Here is a 13934-nt window from a genome sequence, read left to right as displayed (position 1 = left end):
TGTTGGTTTCCTGCCATGTGGAGATGATTGGCAGAGGAAGTTATCTTTTGCAAGCTGACAAGAGCTGTGAACTGTTTGCTGACGTTCTGTCTATAAATGCTGAGTTAAGTACTAAATACTGTCGATAAGAATGTCAGTGATGTAACCAAAAGACCATATCCAAACTTGCTACAAGAACTTTTCACTTCACGTCACCCTTTCATGACATTCAAAAACCTGCATAAAAACATATGTAATACTAGTACAGAGTACAGAGTACAGAGTACAGAATTATATCAACAAATCAGTGGAGACATTTTAACTATGGGCCAGTGCATCAGAAGATCTAGGTTTCTCAGGAGAAAATGGATATTGTGCAGAAATGGTGAACAAGACACACAGCAGGTAAGTTTAAATGTAAACACAAATAGTTATTCTATTAAGAAAAACAACAATTAGAAAATCACATAATTATGCTATTTATTTGATTAATATTGTGTTCCTATATTTTAGTGTTATTATTTATGTCTGATTTTAAGATAGTAAAGCTATGGGTCTAATTTTAGAAACAAGGACTTGTTTCTTTTAACGCAATGTCTTATTTCAGACTCAATCAAAAATGCATAAAAATACTTACTATAACAATTAGAACTCTTCAACATCAAACTCAATATACATACAATCAAATAATCACTGTCATTTAGAACTAATGGTATTCAGTAAAATCTGTTCAATCAGTTCAGTCCTTGGTGTTCTCCAGAAGCCCACTCAGTCCTATCAATCAACTGTCCTACCACCGTCGTAGATTGGTGTAATAAAAGTCTCTTTCTCTGCAGCCAAGAACCTGGAGAGAGGGAGAAAGTTCATCTGGACTGAAATAACTCCAGAAGAAATGAAGAAGTTCACAGGTATGTTGCTGTACATTTCAGTTTTGGACCTGCAGAAAGATGAGCAACTTTTGGTGTAAGCAAATCATTTTCCATGTGTCATTCCCTGCCACTGTCATGTCCCCAGACTGTACAGGAACGTTCATGGCCATTTGATCTAATCTTCATATGAGTGACCCAGAGGAAAATGATCAGAAAAATGGCACCGAGGATTATGACCACCTCCACCGGGTCAGACCTCTCATGGAAATGATATGAATGAACTGCAAGGCCATCTACCACCCAAGACAGCACCTTGCAGTCGACGAGAGGATGGTTGGTACCAAGGCCAGGCTCAGCATCAAGCAGTACATGAAGGCCAAGCCAACAAAGTGGGGGCTGAAGTTCTTTGTGCCTGCTGTCATGAACGGCTACACCATCGACTTCAAGCTCTAAACTCTGCAAGAGGAGCACTGCCTGGAAGTGTGAGGACTAGTGATGTGGGCCTGTGTCTGCAGACATACAGGAAACAGTCACTGGCAATACCACCAAGACCTCTGCATGTGAAGGGACTGTCAGAGAGGATAGAATTACCCTGTGTGTGGAAATACACCTGTACATATTTTCCATTTTATGTCCTGTTTTTGCAGATTCAAGAGTAAAAGACTCAAAACTTTTACTGGAAATAGTTGTATACATTTCAAACTTCAAATGTAACATGCCAAATCTCTTATTCATGTACAATTGCATGTGTTTTTTGTTCATTAAACCACTAAACTCAAATTCTGCTTTTGTGTTTCTCTTCTTTTTAAAGTGTTATTACACTCTCATAACATGCAATAAATTGTAAATAACTGGCAGATATTGAAAGTTCCAGGTATTGTTGGAAAATGGGCAAAAGCACTTACTCGCAGGACATTATTGACCTTTTTATTGTCAAAATAAGCAAAAATGTCCAGGACGAAGATTTTGAGGCTTAGATGTTAAAGGGTTAATTTATATATAAATGCAATTCAATTAAATGCTAATTAATACATTTCTTCATCTTATTTCACACATTAGCAATTAGCTTTACTTTTATATTTATAAAACAATAAATAAAGCAACAAACTTGCTATGAGCTGTGGTCAGTGCCACTTTAATATGCCCCAACAGGCGGCAAAACAAAATCCTGCACAAACTGCAATATTTAAATAGCCAAGCTACTGTAAAAAAACACAATGTTTTTATTTACTTTTCACATTTAGACCACAAAACTATCCATGCCTACACTATGCCGTACAATTGAAGAAGGGCAGACGTTCCTCTGTTTGGTTGCCGATGAAAGGATTAGGAGGGAATTCTAAGTAATAAACGTTTTGTTCCTCTCTGAAAGGAAAACACATAATAGTTTGACGTCAGTCATTTCTCTGAACTAGTTATCCCACTGGTTGTTCTAATCATTCATTTGATTACCATTCACACCTCTGCCAATTGTAAAATGAGCTTTGCCTGTGTTTATTATACTAAGTTCATCTGTGGCTTTCCTTTTATTATGACATTGGAGTTCATTTTACATGTGGAGGTTTTGTGTTGCAATAGTTCTGCTGTGATTATAGGATCTAGGGAAAACATGGCATTGTTTTAATTTCCTATGTGGTATGGTATTGTATACTAATACAATTGAATAGTTTAAACTGTGTTTAAATTATATAAATTATAGTAAGTAGTAAGAAATGAGCCAACTGGATCTATTTCAAAGATTGTATTGCATTATATTTAAATGTCATTTCATTTGAGTCGGGCAGAAATGGAAAAGATATTCTTTTTTTCTCAAAAACATTATAAAAGACCCAGTCTGAACTTGATAACCAACACTATTTTTCATTATTGAGTTTTTCACAATTCATTGATTAATTTGGACAGAAAATAATGAAAAATATCGAATTCCCAGAATAAAGGTTTCTTAAAAAATAAAAAAATTGTTAAAAAATAAACAATTCAGTGCGTCTACTGTGTCAATAAGTTAGAGCAGACTGTTAAGCTAATTTTGTTTATTACATGCTCACACTTGCAGAATCAGCAAACCTGAGCTCATATGTTACACTAAAGCAAAGTGACACTGATATGTTCCTCTTACATTACACCCAAAATGCTGTAATTCATCAAACATCCAGCAGTCTAGTGTTGGTTACATTCCAGAGACCAAGTTCCAACATCTTTTTCTCCTCCTTTCCAATCCAGTTTATCATCAAACCACTGCACTTAAATAACTACTACATTTGTCTGAATCTCATGGGAATCTCCCTGATATTCTTTACCTGATAGCACAAGCACTGGCACGGCAGTTGACAGGAAGATTTCCAAGATCTCACATCAGTCTCTCCTCCAGACAAAGGTTTATCTTACATTTCAAGTTGCAGCTCAGGATCCTAATGGCAGATCTCAACTGGTAATGTGTCTCCTTTGTGTAGCCCTTTGTCAATATGCCAGCAGTCTGGGACAAAATTGTCTTGTAATGTGAGCAGTACGTTGATTTGCACAAGCTTGTGCCTCTGTATAAAGCTGCAGCTGTGCCCACAAAAAAAACAGAGTCTAATTCTGTGTACTAGTAAACACAATGTGGGATCATATTTTACCTTGGCATTGGGAAAGGTCAGATTCCAGGCCCACTGACCTGTGAGTCCTCGCTGCCAGCTTCTAATCAGCCTCAGCCAACGCGGCGGCTCACGGCAGCGACCAGTGCCAGCACATCAGCAGCGATGGGAAGCAAGGTTTCCACCACGTTCCAACTAAACGCTTTCAGATGAAAAAGCCCTTGACTTAGGCAAGCACAGAGAACGCAAATTAGGCTGCATTCATGCCTCTTGAGTGTTTTCCATGTGCCTGAGACACAACTCTACTCCTTTATTTGCTGTCAGGTCTTTTAAACACAGATTCCCACCCGCACTGATTTTTGTTGAGGTATTCTATTGAAGCTTCGTGAAATTGAGCTTTTGGTCCTTTTTTATTCCACAAATAAATCTTGAATATGGTTTGAATTGTTGCTTTGTGTTCAGCAGTCTCGAGAAAGCACATCTTGAGTCTCTCTTTTTAAATAAAAACAATCCTGTAATAACTGTGATCGATTACAGGAGGGTGAAGTGTGGGGAGAGGCTTGGACACATTATTTGTGTTTGTTGTGACTCAGCAATGCGCTCCGGGTCCAACAATGAATGCAAACTGTCTGTTTTGTATGGGGATTTTGCAAGTGTGTGATTAGTGCTGACGTGATAATTAATAATAATTGGGATAATCACTCTGGGCGCTCTCACTTTTAAACTAAAACAGTCTGTTCCACAACAACATGGGGAGTGTGGAAGGCAGCAGCTGGGATCACTGCCAGAGGGGAACAATAGTCACTTTGTGGTCGTGGTTTAGCCTCGCCAGCCTCGCTGTGGACACCTCCCGCAGCTCCTGTCTGTGGGCATTCCTGGCATACTGCAAGTCTGAAGTCTGAGTGATTCATCTTTATATATATATTAACATTCAGATTACTCCAGAAAGTCTTATAGGCAGGTGTGTTGGATCATTAAGAGCCTGGTGCCTTGTTGGAAACCTGTATTTAGGTCCTTCTGTTTGAAAGATGCATTTGTGATAAGAGGCTGTCTAAGGATGGAACACACAGGTGCAATTTTCACCCAGAATGCAAACTAAAATATTGCTGGACACAACCAAATCCACCATTCATGCAAACTTGTCACCTTTCGGGGAAATTCGGCGCTTTTCATCCAAAATACGTCACCTAAATTATTTTTTTAAATATGTCTCATAAGACAATATATGACGATTATATGATAGTATGTCAGTTTGGGACTAATTGGCCTGATATGGATGTGTTGTTTTTTATTTAGTGAACGCTAATGTTTAACTGTTATTTCAATGGAGTCTAACGTTAGCTAGCATACTTGTTTTTCCTAAATCCCACTCCGCTCTGTGACTGCTCCTTTAACGTTACAGATGTTACCGTTTGGCAGATGATTGAGCTCCGTATCCAAAGTTGAAGTTGTAACAGTAGCCTAATTATGTTGCATGAGAAGGAGGCACATGTCACTGAAAACGACTGAAGCTGAACTGAAATGACCTTGTGACCATTTTTCTTTTAGTTGTAATGATTGTGAAATCCATTTATAAACGTCATATGTAAGTCCTGTCTTTTGATTAACCCACCAGCAGTTGGTTGGTTTGCATCTTGTTCACCTGTGATCAGTTTGCATGCCTCATAAACACAACAAAATGTGCTGTCCTACACACACGGCTACCAAACCACTTCCATTTTTCTGGGACTTGAGCCTAAAGAAACAAGCAATGTGTTGTTGTGCCATCTGCACCTCCTATGTCTTTATGTTTCTGTGGTCAGGGAGGAAGCTCATCACATCCAAAGAGACATGTCTGACTGACATCCATCATGTAATTACAAGAGGCTGATACTGTATATCCGTCTCAAAGTAGATCACACGCACTGCAGCCTGCGTCCCGGCCAGCTGTGACATAATTGATGTCTTCCTCTCGGCGCTGTCTGCCTGTTTGTTTGATGACACTGACACAGCTCTCATTCCTCAGCACAGCTAACATGCGTGTTTGGAAAAAAAACAAAACAAAAACTCTTTCCCATATAAGGGCAGACCCAGCTGCCAAAAAAAAAAGAGCTGTCCATTTTCCCAGAGAGGTCAGTCAGCTGAGGTGGCATTTACCCAGAGGACCGTGAACAAACCCGCTGTCTCCCTCTTTGTGGGAGCAGAAGAATGACTGCGCTGTACAGCTTTGTTTACACTCTTGTATCACAGAGTGGTGTTAGTCTCCCACTGATTGTTCTGTATTTAGCAGCAGTTTGGAGATAAATTATGTGACAACAAGACCAGAGATGAAAGGGAAGACTTTCCTTTTCTTGATTATTAAATTAATTAATCAGTTATTTCAAGTCCAACATAAAGAAAATACCATAAATATAAAAATATATTAAACACAAATATAGTTTTAAGTGGCTCAGTTTTGGGTCCCATGCTGTGATGAGTGGAAGCTCAATAAAAACATAATTTTCCAACTTGAAATCGGAGTTCTAACCACAGTAACACTGAGGGCTCTTCTCTCTTTGGGTCTTCAGTCTGTTCCAAATCTGTTGCCTTCACTTTGACTTGTTATCCCCTCTGCAGAAGCCAGTTTCTGGGCAACACAAACCACCATATGTTCACTGTTTGGATCTATACATACAGTACGTATGGTGAGTTTAAACGGAATCGCACGGAAACCAAACCACATTATTTTCAGCTGAATATTGTCATTAATACGTGTGTTTACTCGCATCAATCACAGACCTCTTCTCTGGAAATAAAAAGCCTTATTTGGAAACTCTCTCAGGTTATTTGGGTTTCTATTGCCAAAGCAGGATTTGAGATAAAGTTGAGCAGGAATGAGGAAACACGTGGTGGCAAGTTAACCTCACACAGCGTTTAGACGTGATGTCGCCGTCTCTGCTCCGGCAGGGGACCACATTCCTGACAGCTGATTCAGACACAGAAACTGACATCAAACAGTGATTTCCATCATATCTGGCATGAGTCCTGAGGAGACGGCAGTCAAACAATTGCTAACTCAAGCATGTAACCAGCTTAACTCTTGGGCAATGATTACATCGATGGCTTTCTGGAGCTTTCGATTGACTGTTTTACGCTGATGGTTTGTGAAATCTGTAAAACAAATGATTCACACAAATGACAGCATTAACAATCTGGCTGCTGAAATGTTCGGTTGAAGGGACACATTCGATATGCAGCCAAATTCAAAATAAATAATAAAAATAACAAATAATAAAATATAAAAACAAGCACAAAACTATTTTATACAAGATGTTCTTTGTATTTCAAGAGTTATATTTGCGATCAAGTGTCGTAATCTATGTTTTTGCTCGGCTCTGCTGCACAAGTTATTCCCATGAATGTGTATTGACAACTATCAGAGGATGAGTGTCACACTACCATGCTTTGGAAAGCTGAATATACATTTGGACCTTTTATTGAAGACATATTGTCTCTCAGTTCAGCTCGGTCTGATCTACTGTTTGGTCTCTGTCTTGACTTTGATGTTTGAACCTTCACCACATGCTAAGTGGTAAATCTAGTAACTCATCTTATATCTCTTGTCTGTATTTTTAGGGATTTTGAATTAAGGAGGATTTTTTTGTTTAAGATCAGTAAATGAAAACACGAGAAACAACTTAAAAAAGCCTCGTGACGTGATTTGCAGCCTCCCTGCGGCTATCAGTCGCCTTGCCCGGAGGTCCATCTACTACAGGTAAATTCCAGGAGTATATATGTGCTCCATATTGGTTTTTATTAGCAGTTAAGCCTTTAACTGCAGATCCTCTACACTATTTACATCAGGAAATAAAAGGGCGGACTGACTGAATTTTTGATGATGTCAGTCATATTCTTCGCCGAGGTTGAAGAGTTTGTAAATATTTCCGGTGGGTGTTTCTCGGACATATACAGTACAATGCATGCTTGTGATATTAAATTATGTCCATGAGGTAATGACATCTTCAGTATGTGGCCTAGTGTGCTTGCGAGGTTCAACTTCTTCTTTTTTTGTGGGGGGGAGGGGGGGGGGGGGTATTAGCATTAGTTGTGAGAAACAGCCAGGCCATTTTATTTGACATATTCCATGAAAAACCACCAAACTTGCCGAATTTGATGCCAACTTACTGACTTAAAGGCAACTTTTGGCCAAGCTGGATTTCTGGATGAATAGTTTCACGCCTCCATACCTCACACAACCAGTTTCTGGCATTCACAACTCCATAGAGAAGAGCACCTCGGCCCTGCTAAATGATCCTTCATCTCATTTATAAATCAAACTCAGCATTTTTGCTCATAAAGGGACACTCTATGCAGTTTAAGCTTGCCTACTTGGCCCCACCCGGCCCCTCTCTGACAGTCTTTTTCCTTTCTACCAGGGGCAGGGTCACCTACAGTGCCTCCCGTGTTCTCTCCCCTTTGAAGCACTATTTTGATGAGGAATGGTGTTTTCCGTGTGTTAAACATTTCAAAGCCGGGGTGGCGAGGGCGATCAAAGCGAGCTTGTGGTCGCACAAAGTCCCGCTGGCTGCGATCTCTCTCCTCCAGCCTCGTAAACCTGAGAGGAAGATGTTTTGGTCAGACGTTTAAGACCTTTCTTCCTCCTTGTTTTTTAGTAGCTTGATCCAATGTTGAGGAGACAATAGTGATGACACCTACATTGCCCCACTGCTGTCTTTTGATAGTAAAGTCTGGGCTTTCCTGAGGAATCTGCGCAGACGGGGCTCTCTATCCTCGTCTTTGAACATGCAGCGGGTTCCCATTAGTAAGACGGGGGGGAAACGACTGGGGATGGGGGGGGGCCCTTAACTTTATGAGGCCCACTCATCCTATTGTTTTTAAGAGGAAGACAAAGAGGGACATAATTTAGGAGCTGCAGATGCATGGGAATCCTCAAGCCTAAAGATGTTTGAACCCTGACATGCGGGGGGAAAGGGAGAGGAGGGGAAGAATGTATAACTCAAAGAGAGATACAGGGAGGGTCTCTGCAGAGCGGCTCTTACAGGAGAGGAGGATCCACATTTCATCAATTCTCCATGGAGATAAAGCATTTGAAGCACCAAAGTCCCTACATCTCATCTCACTGTCCAAAATATGTAATTTTATCTAGAAATATGTGAAATAATCCAGCTAATCTAATAAACCTTTTTCTCCCCACAGTTGTCTGCTCTGTGTGTGGGCTGAAAAACACAGACCTGGCTCTGTAAATAGTGGCACGGATGATAAAGGCCATGGATGTCTCAAGAGAAAGACAGAGGGAGTGAGAAAGACGGTAAATCTAAAGGGGGCGGGGGGTATTTGTTTAGGTGTTGAGTTCAAATATCAACCATCTTTTCCCCAGAGTCATTGACTCCACATTTAACGGCTAACAACATTGTAGATGTATGCATTAATATGGAACTGTATGGTGAATTTGAGCAGCCGGTTAGCTTAGCTTCGCACAAACAGGAAACATGACTACAAACATAGGGCGCCGGCTAGCCTGGCTCTGTCCAAACGTAACAAAATGTGCCTTCTAGAACCTCTGAAGCTCACTATTTAACACGTCATACGTCTCGTTTTTTGTTATGATCATTTCTTAGCCTGGAGCGGTGACTTGCAACTTCATACTGACGGCAAGACTTCCAGCAAGAACCCAAATAAGTGTCCTCACTACGAGCGACACCTCTCACATTACACATAGTCATTTCATCCATTGTTCATTTAAACACATTGTTTAGTGCAGTTTCAAATCTTTTAATGACTCAGCTGTATTGTCATTTTTAATAATGAAACAATATTGGATGACACATTAGGTATTGTTCTACCACTAATGAAGGTGTCTGTTCGACAGCTTCTAAGTGAGCTAGACATCCAAGTTCTTGTGTGTCTTCTGAAATGAACCCTCACAAATGTGTCCAGCTGAAGATAAAATGAGAGAAAGTCTGCTCTCCTCCACTGTTGGACAAACTCACCTTCCTTCAACAAAATATCTCAAGGACGGGCAAGAGACAGTTCTCCAAAAAAAAGGAAAGAAAAGCCTCCAGGACAACTAAAGTCTCGTCTCACAAAAACAGTTTTGAGTGTAAAAGTGAAAACAACTGGAGAAAGAAGGCTCAGCTTTGTCTGCATATGATAGAGGTTATCCACCGTTCCTCCCACAGCAATAATTACCATCAATAAGAAATTGATGAATAGACTCCAGATGTTGAATTAAACATTCCCAGCCTCCCCTTTGTGTTTGATTCACATGCACGATTTTGCCGTTTTGAAACCTCTCGTTGTCATCCCCATTCACCGTCTCCTCCCCACAGGGACCCCGGTGCTCTTACTCATAACAGAAGATCAGATGAGGCTGCGTGAGTTGGACCGATAACACGTGGAGTCTGGAATTCACTGAAATGATCTGCGGTGGTGAAATCAACACTTTTAGTGCCTGAATAGTCTCGGCTGCAGAAGATGAGGGTAGAAGAAGTTTGTTCAAACTACTTAGCATCATTCTACGTGTTGATTTATCGTCACGGTGTGTCCTTCTCTCCGTGAGTGTTTGCGACAGTTGAGTCATCGCACAATAGGCATGGCGGGACGACACTGTTAAACTCCGCCCTGCTGTCAGTTGCAATGTCTGAAGCTGTCATGAGAACAAGCAAATTGAGTTTGTGGACGCATCACACTGACTGAATTATGTAGCTCAACACTGAAACAGTCTTCTGTGATTTTTAGCTGGATCTCATGAAGTCCAAGTTCCAACCTGGGGGTCGGTCTCTCTATTGGCTCTGTGACTCTTTTTTTTTTTTAATCCTTTCTTTTGTTGTGAAATATAGAATCATGTACCACTTCAGGCCTCCAAAAACTGTTTATATGAAACAATCTAAGAAGGAAACAACATGTTTTTGGTTTCACTGCTCACAACTCTCAGACTTTGGCCGTGGCTCAGGAAGTGGAGCTGGTCGGCCATTAGTAAAAGTTCCTCCAGTCCACTGCTACACCCCCGCTGAGTTTAACTCGTAAACATAACGACGAAGGTCCCCTAACCTTAAACCATAGCAGGAAAGAAAATGGTGAGAAATACAAATCAAAATTTCGAGGTGATGTCTTTGTCTGACCAATAGTCCAAAACTCAAATATAACAGAAAATTCTTGAATTCCTTGAATTTGAGGGGGTTAGGTCAAGAAAGTCCTTGAAAGGTCCTTGAATGGTTTAAATTGGTGTGGGAACCCTGCATGGTCATCGTCTTTGCTTACTCATTCATCAACAGCAGGCTACACCAATCCAGACGGTATATGTACACTTAAATTACTCCAAACCCCCTGAAATTTACATAGTCTGAAATGTGTCTTGTTTGTATTCAGCATCCTGTCGATAAGGACAGAACGATCGTTGTGAAATGTGAAAACCTGCTTTGCAATCTCGACTGGAAATAGATGTTTACTTAAAACAGTTGCCTAAGGTTAGCTAAATACTTTCCATGAGCTGCAAAGAGAGGCGCCTGTGCATCTGACCGGGAACCAGACTCAGTCTGTGAGAGAGGATTTACCAGCCCGACATCAGGCCAGAGGAGGACAGACTTGATAGTGTGTGAATGAGGTTACCGCTGAATAACATCTCACAGACATCTCCCTCTGCTCTTAGATCCATAGAACAATGAGGCATTCATTAACATGCCCGTGTACACTAATTAAATCCTGGCAACAAGTAAAATTTGCTTTTTCATTTAGATGACTTTGGTTTATGACTGAAGTGACTAAATCAACCTCTTCACCTAGCCCTGCGGGGATACATAGATCGTCTTGTTGTATATATGGGATGATCAACAAAGAGCCATGCAGATATTCAAAGGTAATGCATTAAATGGAGGCCCAGAGCAGGTTAACATTGAGTGGATTATCCTAAATACCTGGGACACCTGCCAGCAATCAAACACACATTATAAATTAAGTATTTTAGGGCAATAAACTCATAATACTTGAGACATTGTCAACCTTAGCATAATCTTTGCTTCATTACTCAAAAGTCAAGAAATAGCATGAATGAGAATCCCTCCAGCAATTTACAACAATAATCTGAAAGAAATTAAAATCCTCCAGCAAATCTGAATCAAGTGCTGTCCCCGGTGTACATGATGGACACCAAAGACTTCATGCTAACGCTGTACGATACAGTCCATACATGGCTTTAAGTGTTAGTCTTTGGTGAATCCCATTCATCTGCTATCCTTTAACATCCCGTAGTGTAAGCCAGTATCAGGGAGCTACCTGTGACACATGAATGATTTTGTTCCATGTCACGGTTACTTACCAAGAGAAGACCTTTGAGTTTTGAGTTTGACCAATCAGCCATGTTTAGCCCTGTCCTTAAGGGGGCCATCGGACAGTACTACCCCCCTATTTTGGCACCATGTACTATGGCTAGGAACTCACTTCAGACGCTGGTAGAAAGGAGTTCCTGATATGGTTCCTGGTCCCCTTGAAAGGTTCCTGTAGTTAGTGTTTGTTCAGGGAGTCCTGGTGAAAGGAAAAAAGTACCTCGCCTCAAAAACCAGCAATGGTTTTGTGTTTGTTCTTTTCCTCACAAAACGATAAAGACAGAAAGAGGTTAGGGAGAGTCAAGAAACATTTCATTTCATGAGAGAGCTGTCGATTCGGCCTTTAGCGGCCTCAGCCAGCAGAGTGTTCCACTTTACACAAAGTATCTCTGCAGCTGATAAATCACTCAGCGCTCTTCCTCACTCCTGTTATTATACATCACTGCTCCAGGTACAGTGAGTGTGCAGCTTTTCTACTAGAGCTAACCAAAGTTAACACAACCTTCCTGTATTCATGTTTCTTTGGCTCCACAGCATCGACTCGGCGCCCACATCCACCAGCAGTTCCTGTACACTGTGCCAGAGATATGTATTCGTACGTACTGTAGGTCCGGACCGCCGCCTCGGGCCTAAAAAAAAACCCCTCTGTGTCCGATCAACATGCGTCAAATTTCAAACCGGATCAGAACCTCTCTCTGGAGCTCCGAAGCTAGAGCCTGCGATGTTACCTGTGGGAGGTCTTCCTGGGTGTTGGACCGTCGCTGGGAAAGTTATGGACAAATTGAATTTCCATATGGATATGTGAGGTTTGACCTTCTTCCTGTGAGTGGTCTCACAGAAGTTCTCATTCACCGGTTTTGAGCCTCAAACAGATCCATTCAACAAGACGTATTCCTCCTCATGCCTGCTCCCGTTATCATCCCCTGATACTTAAAACAAATTGGCTCGTACTCATCTGAAAGCTCTTGCATTTATATTGGCTGAGATATGGTTCACTGTCCGTTATTGACTTTCTCTCTTCATTTCCTACGCCCCCACAAAGGTCTTTACTTCAAGGATAACAGTCAGGATACTGTTTTTATATTCATTTCTTGTGGGTAGTAGCAGCACGCACAGCTCCAAAACTAAAATAATGTATTGAGTGAAGGGTAGTGGCGAGAGTCAATAGAAACAAAACACCGGATCCCACAGATTTAGGGTCTTCTTGTTCATTATGGCCACAAAACAAACACGCTTCAGCGAGAGGATGTTTTGTTTCTATATTCATTTCTTGTCACTTGCGAAGCAGCGTTACAGTTAAGTAATGTGGTCTGAATTTACAGCTTGAAGCTTTTGACTAGTTTTTCCAGTCAGGAAAATCGCTAAACGATGATCATATTATGACGCTGAGCGATGCAACCGTTTGATCCTGCTGCCTGAAAAAGAACAAGTCACATGTTGGGACACGTTTTAAAGTAATGTGTGTGTTTTTGTCTTTATGAGCAACTCAACCCAGGTGGTTTGCAAAAATTAAGGCAAAAACAGAATATGTATGAATGTATGTTCCAGGGTTCAAAGGGCTTTTTCATTTATATGAATTACAGGCAACACTTTGCTCCAAGCATTACTGTATAAGCCGCATCATTAGCACTCTAACCACAGCGGATTTAAATGACTCATTATTGGACAATTTTAACTCCAATTTGTTTCCAACGGCATTCTGGGAAATCTTGCAGTCTGAACCAAGGTGAGTAAGGAGTAAAGGTTCAGGACACATGTTCACTATGCGTTAGCCAACTAATACGTTTTTGCAAATGCTACTCAAACAGTAGCAAATACTGCAGTACAATTGTAGCAGAAATACATTAACTATACCTGCTTATCTTTGTTGTTTATAGTAATTAAGGAACATGTCGCCGAGTTTAACCCCGGTGTGGTTCACTGATTTTAATAGTTTACAGACAACAATGGAGCTCCATGGCAGGAACACGATATATCGGGCTTTGGATACATAAGCAACATTTGATAATGGGATTAATTTATAGTTTGTTTTGGTCTTTTAATGGGATTTGTTGACAATAAGAAAAATATGGAATAGAGCCAGCGTCATCCTATAAATGTGTAGAGCTCGTTATGTCGTTACCATATTGTAACTTTAGGCACAAAATGTATTATTTCCATGTCAGAAGACTAAACTTACAAAGAAAAGGAAATACCTCCACATGGAACTTCTC

The 13934-nt window shown here is 40.7% G+C and overlaps 1 long non-coding RNA gene across 1 annotated transcript; it reads left to right on the top strand.

Moving 5' to 3' along the window:
- The first annotated feature begins 202 nt into the window (after nucleotides 1–202).
- Nucleotides 203–1475, top strand: LOC115003768 (uncharacterized). Its single transcript, XR_003831702.1, has 3 exons — nucleotides 203–384; nucleotides 816–887; nucleotides 994–1475. It is a non-coding gene; the product is annotated as an uncharacterized LOC115003768 (long non-coding RNA).
- The last annotated feature ends 12459 nt before the right edge of the window (nucleotides 1476–13934 follow it).

Source organism: Cottoperca gobio, chromosome 24, assembly GCF_900634415.1.
Source record: "Cottoperca gobio chromosome 24, fCotGob3.1, whole genome shotgun sequence".
In the NCBI taxonomy this organism is placed as follows: Eukaryota; Metazoa; Chordata; class Actinopteri; order Perciformes; family Bovichtidae; genus Cottoperca; species Cottoperca gobio.
Note: the sequence above shows the minus strand (reverse complement) of the source record. Positions and strands in the feature narration are given on the sequence as shown.